This window comes from Microtus ochrogaster, chromosome 16 (genome assembly GCF_000317375.1).
Source record: "Microtus ochrogaster isolate Prairie Vole_2 chromosome 16, MicOch1.0, whole genome shotgun sequence".
Classification (NCBI taxonomy): domain Eukaryota; kingdom Metazoa; phylum Chordata; class Mammalia; order Rodentia; family Cricetidae; genus Microtus; species Microtus ochrogaster.
Genome location: NC_022018.1, coordinates 2,479,975 through 2,485,974, shown reverse-complemented (window position 1 = coordinate 2,485,974; position 6,000 = coordinate 2,479,975). Strand labels below are relative to the sequence as shown.

The window sequence follows — 6,000 nt, the reverse complement described above, 5'->3', positions numbered from 1 at the left end:
GGGTTTTGATCCTACTTCATGTTCTGGCTTTGTGGGAGCCTAGCCAGTTTGGATGTTCACCTTCCTAGACATGGATGGAGGGGGGAGGATCTTTGACTTTCCACAGGGCAGGGAACCCTGACTGCTCTTTGGACTGGAGAGGGAGGGGAAGAGGAGTGGGGGGAGGGGGAGAAGGGTGGGGGAGTGGGGAAAGGGTGGGAGGAAAGGGAGGGAAATGGGAGGCTGGAAGGAGGCGGAAACTTTTTTTTTCTTTTTCTCAAAAAAAATTAAAAAAATAAAAATAAACAAAAAAAATAATACAACCCCTAGACTAGGGTTGGGGAACACCATGGTAGAGGGGGCACAGAGACTGTAAGAGACAGAGGACCATGTGGTCTATTGGGACATCATGTTATCTACAAATGATAAGAAAGCTTCGCCAGTGAAATCTCAAGTATATGGTCACCTAAATGAGACCGTCACTACATGCCAGCATGAGTGGGAGAAGTCTCACAGGGTCCCATCCCTAAATGAAGAGCTACAAGCAGTTAATGGTTGCTGAGGAAAGAGAATCACTCTTCTCAAAGGATGAGCCCCCTGACAGCTTATCCAATCCCAAGTGGTCAGCCATAAACACATACACATACAAACAACATTAACTGGGCTTGGCAGGATGTGTGAGTGTGGATTATTTAGATGTGTATTTACATATATGTCTATAGCAATTGTTAAGAAAAAGTTCATAAATTTGAGGAGAAGACCTGGGAGGAATTGGAGTGAGAGAAAAAAGGCAGTGAGAAAATTGGAAATGATATAAATATAGTACTCATGTATGAAATTCTAATGTGTATGTATACAATTTTAATTTAAAGAAAGTCCCATATAGTTGAGAAGGAAGGAACACTACCAAAGTAGCTCTATGTATTTCTAAAATAATTAACAAATGATGGATGAAAAAGAAGCATATACATCATTTTCCTGATGGATGTAAGATTCAAAATTCTCAACAAAATACTTGTAAGTCAAATTTAGCAACACATTTAAAAAAATCATATACCATGATTAAATTAGCTTCATCCCCAAAATGCAAGGATGTTTCAACGTATGCAAATCATTAAGTGTAATATAATAATGCATATATTTATGTATTGAAATCACATAATTATCTCAAATGGATGCAGAAAAGACCGGTGACAATGTTCAATATCCTTTTATGATACATGATACTAGGAATATGTGCTAGATGGCTTTTTGTATTTGTTGTTAGTTTGTTTTTTAATTTTATCAACTTGATGCAAGTTAGCTTCTCTAGAGTCATCTAGGAAAAGTGAGAAATTGCCTCCATTAGATTGGCCCACAAGCATGTATTTCAGGCATTTTCTTGATTGATGATTGGTGTGGGAGGGCCCAGACCACTGTGGGTAGTGCTACCTCTAGGTAAGGCCTGGGTTGTATAAGGAAGCAAACTGAGCAAGCCAGTAAGCAGCATTCTCCCATGGTCTCTGCTTCTGCTCCTGCTGAGTTCCTGTCCTGTTGTCCCTTAAAGTTGGACTGTGAGATACAACTATCAGTACTCTCCATCCCGCTGGCTCCCTAGACCGGTTTCTCTCCAGGTCCAGCTCACTAGCTCCTGCAACCGCTTATGAAATAACCACTCTAAGACTTCTTATCAGTCACATTTGTCTGACCAATGGCTTAGGTTTCTTACTGGCTAGCTCTAATTATTAAATGTGCCCATTTCTACTAATCTGTGTATTGCCACAAGGTTGTGGCTTACCAGCGAGACATGTTACTCCTTGAGCAGCTACATGGCATCTTCTCATTCTGTCTTCCTTCTCTGTCTCTTCTTTCAGATTCCCCACCAAGTTACAGTCTGCCTGTCCATTGGACAAAACAGCTTTTTTCATCGACCAATAAAAGCAACACATATAAAGAAGGACATCCCACATCAGTGACATGGAAGTATAATCCAAATAAACTCTTTTCTCCTTCAAGTTGGTTTTGGTCAGTACTTTATCATAGCAATAAAAACAAGGATTGAAGAAAAGAATATTACCTAACATAGCAATTCCTAAAGTGCTGTCTCTTCCAACATTATACTAGGAAAAACGAATGTGTTAAGTCTAAAATCAAGACTGAGACAGTGGTATCTACTTTCTAGTCACCTAATATAATGTTTGAAATTGTAGCTAGAGCTAAGAAATACAAAATGACACAAACAGGAAAAGAAGATGATGTGATAATATACTGAAAGATACAATAGTCTCAACCAGAAAACTCTTAGGTCTGATGAACACAGTAAAATAGCAAAATACAAAATCTACATAAAAAATTAGTAACTTTTCTAAACACCAAACTTATAAGAAAGAAATCAGAGAAATATTCCCATTGACAATAACTTAAATTTTAAATAAGCCTAAACAAGGAAATAAAGGACCTTTACAATGAACACTTTAAAAACAATGAAGAAAGAAACTGAAAGAGATACCAAAACACTTCTCAAGCCTATGGATTGGCAAGACAAATAATGTCTTTAATATGAAAACTGATCTACCAATTAAATACAATCTCTGTAAAATTTCCAATGACTTTTTCACAGAACTAGGAAAAAGCTAAAATGTGTATGAAAATATAAATGATCACACAAACAACCAGATCAGTCAGCAGCAGAAAGAGCAGCACTGGAAGTAAACAATATTTGGTTGCAAATTATACTGTAGACTACAGAAGAGTATGTTAGTGGCAAAATAAAAACTTTATGAAAAATAAAATATAAAAAAGGCCCCAGAAATAAACTCACATAATTTTCAACAGTGATGCCAAAAATAAATAGAAAAAAGATGGCCTCTTTAACAAATGGTGCTAGGAAAACTGCATCCACCTGTAGAAGAATGAAACTAGGTTCTGATCTATCACTGTATAAAAAAAAAACTATCTATTCAAAACGGATTAAAGACTTTACTGTAACTGCTAAGAGAAAACACAAGTATCAGTAAAGACTTGCTGAAAAGGCTCCAATAACTTAGGAAATAATGGTAAGAATTGACAAGTGAAGCTGTGTAAATGAAAAAGCTTATGCACAGCAAGGAAGCTGACTGTGGAGAAACAGTCAACCGAAAAGTAAGAAGTCATTGCCAACCATACACATTGATGGAGACTTAGTCACCAGAATCCACAAAGAACTCTGGTTAAGAATACTTGCTACATAAGCATGAACACTTACATTTGAATTCCCAGCACCTACATTAAAACACCACAACCCTAGCACTGTATGGAGTACAGTGGTGCTTGCTGACTGCCAGCATAGTTCTAGTTCTGCGAGAGACTCTGCTCCTAGGAAATAATATAGAGCAAGTGTATGTACATGAGTGCATAGACACACATATGCAAACATGCACACATCACACATAAGCATATATATATGTGTATATATATATATATATATATATATATATACTCAAACATACACACAAGCATACAGAGAAAGAGAGAGCAAAAGATACAGAACTCAAAGATGAACGCTCTAAATCATTCAGTCCATAAGTGGGCGAATTAACTGAACAGACAGTTCTCAATGTGTGTGTGTGTGTGTGTGTGTGTGTGTGTGTGTGTAAATGGCTATATGAAATAGTACGTGATATCCTTAGCTATCATAGAAGTACAAATTGGAACTACCTGCATTTATCTATTGATTTATTCTGGAGATTTATTTTAGTTATGCTAATCAGGATAACTAACAACAAGAAAACCAATAGGAGACTGGGAATCTGACTCAGTGGATAATGTTCTTGCCATTCAAGGGTAAGAACTGGAGTTCAGCTCCCCAGATCTCCCATAATACCTGGGTAGGTGTAGCTGTTACCCGTATCTTGAAATTCACGGAGCAAAGACAGGGGATTCCCACAGTAAGACAACCAGTTAGACTATCCAGTTGCTATGCTCTGGGTTCAGAGAGAAACTATACTCTTGTAAAATCGAGTGTGATAGAGGAAGACAACAAACATCAACTTCATGTCTCCACATGCATGTGTACATGATACACATATGCTTCCATACAGACACAGTACGTCCATGCTTATGCAAGAAGTTTCTTGAATGCATCTCAAATGGTGATTGTGTTATAAATATTATGTCCTTCCCATCCTCCTGTGCAGTTCTCCATAAAGGCTCATAATGCCCACTTCCAAAAGCAACTCCCCCGGGGACCTGAGTCTGTTTTCCTTAGCTGGACCCAGACAGTGAAATTCCATAGACACAGCTTTATCAGTTAGCACGAACAGTGTCTTAGGTGTGCACTTCTGAATCCAGCAACTAAAAAAACTACATAATGATGTGGAAAAGGCAGCAGTACAGAGAGAGTAAAAGATAAAAGTGGTTTCTGTATGTTAGAATAAAAGAAAAGATAAGCAGAGAGAGCATGAATATATTTAGGGAGGTAAAAGTTTCCTATATAACATGGCATTGATAGACACATCTCATCATATATATTTACAAGATCCATGGACACAGAGGACTCACAGTGAAAACTAATATAAACTTTAGACTTTGAGTCAAAATATTAAATCAAAATTGAACAAAGGCCTAAGCATATGAGATTCAGAATTACAAAATTCTTAAAAACAAGTTTGAAAGATTCATGAAAACTGATTTATCACTGATTTTTTTAAAAAGAATATATAAATATAAAACTCCAAGAAGAGAAAAGTAGGTAAAGTGAACATAATCAAAATTTATCCTTGTACTCACAGGGAATTATAGCGCTCACTTTCAGCAAAGAAGCTTCATTTTGCAGCAGGGAGAGACTAGTGAAGAAATCCACAATTGGTTAAAACACAGAGAAGAGATCAGGGGGTGTCCAAACCCAACCAGTACATCTACAGTGAATCTCCTCCTCTCAGGGCTCAGGTGCACCCTAGAAGTGAGACACAGAGACTGAAAGAGCCAGAGGAACAGAATGACTGCTACAAAATCCTACATATGAAAGGAAATCTGAAAAATCTGTTCCCTAAAGATCCCCTATAAAACAAGACCAGTTGACATGGAATACAAATAAAGAAATCTTATCAATCCCACCCCTAGAAGGAAAGCTATAGACAGTTAGTGACTGCTAGGAGAAGAAAAACCAGTCTGTAGGGGTAAACCCCTTTAAGGTTTTCCAATCACAAGTGGTCAACTCTAAACACATACACATGTGAACCACACTGAATAGATGTATTAGGATACATATATGTGCATGTGTACATGTACGTGTGTGTGAAAAAATGATAGCTAAAGAAGAAAGGTCAATAATTTAAGAGGTAGTTGGGGGTATGTGGAAGAGTTTGAGAGAAAAAAGAATGTGTGGAAATGATGTAAAATTGTACTACTATATGAAGTTCTCAAAAACATTAAATTAAAATGTAGTCTTTATAAATTAAAAAATAATCTTTGTACAGACTTAAAAGACAGTCAATGGAATGGTTAAATATTTGCAAACCACGTGTTCAGAAAAAGACAGTACTCAGAATATGTAACGAGCTCAGAATTCAATAGCAGGAATATGCAGACGACTTGAATAGAAACTTGTCAAATAAGATATATAGATGGCTAATAACCACAGGAAATGCTCTCTAGAGTCACTCCTCTCTAGGGAAAGGCATGTGAAAACTGCAGGGAGACAGATCAACATCTGCAAACTGTCTCTTCTGTGGGTCATCTAGGGCAGCTCTAGTATACTAACTGGTTGGGCATCTTCAACAGTATTTCATGAAGCTCTGGAACCTTAGAAATCCAAAACCAGGTCACCTATAGAATCTGTGGAATTCTATGGTTAGTCCTGGTTTATGAAATTCTACCTTCTCTTGTATGTTCACATAGGTTAGAGAGCACCTCTTCACTCTCTCCTTATGAGACATTCAGTCCAAGCCTTTTATGCAGGCTCCATACACCTGATCCCATCAACTCAAGCTACCCTCCAACCTCCGAGGCTGTCAATACATGTGCTATACATATGAACTGGCAAAACATACACATAAACCTAAA

General features: G+C 37.4%; 1 protein-coding gene across 2 annotated transcripts in view; it reads right to left on the bottom strand.

Moving 5' to 3' along the window:
• The window catches only part of Slc39a12 (solute carrier family 39 member 12), a 95,607-nt gene that overhangs the window by 3,008 nt on the left and 86,599 nt on the right, over nucleotides 1-6,000 (bottom strand). The window contains exon 13 of one of the 2 annotated variants that reach the window (XR_003377550.1): nucleotides 4,726-4,891. The exons of the other annotated variant lie outside the window; for it this stretch is intronic. The gene's annotated coding sequence lies outside the window, so the exon portion shown is untranslated. The remainder of the gene's footprint in view (nucleotides 1-4,725; nucleotides 4,892-6,000) is intronic. 2 annotated transcript variants of the gene reach the window in all.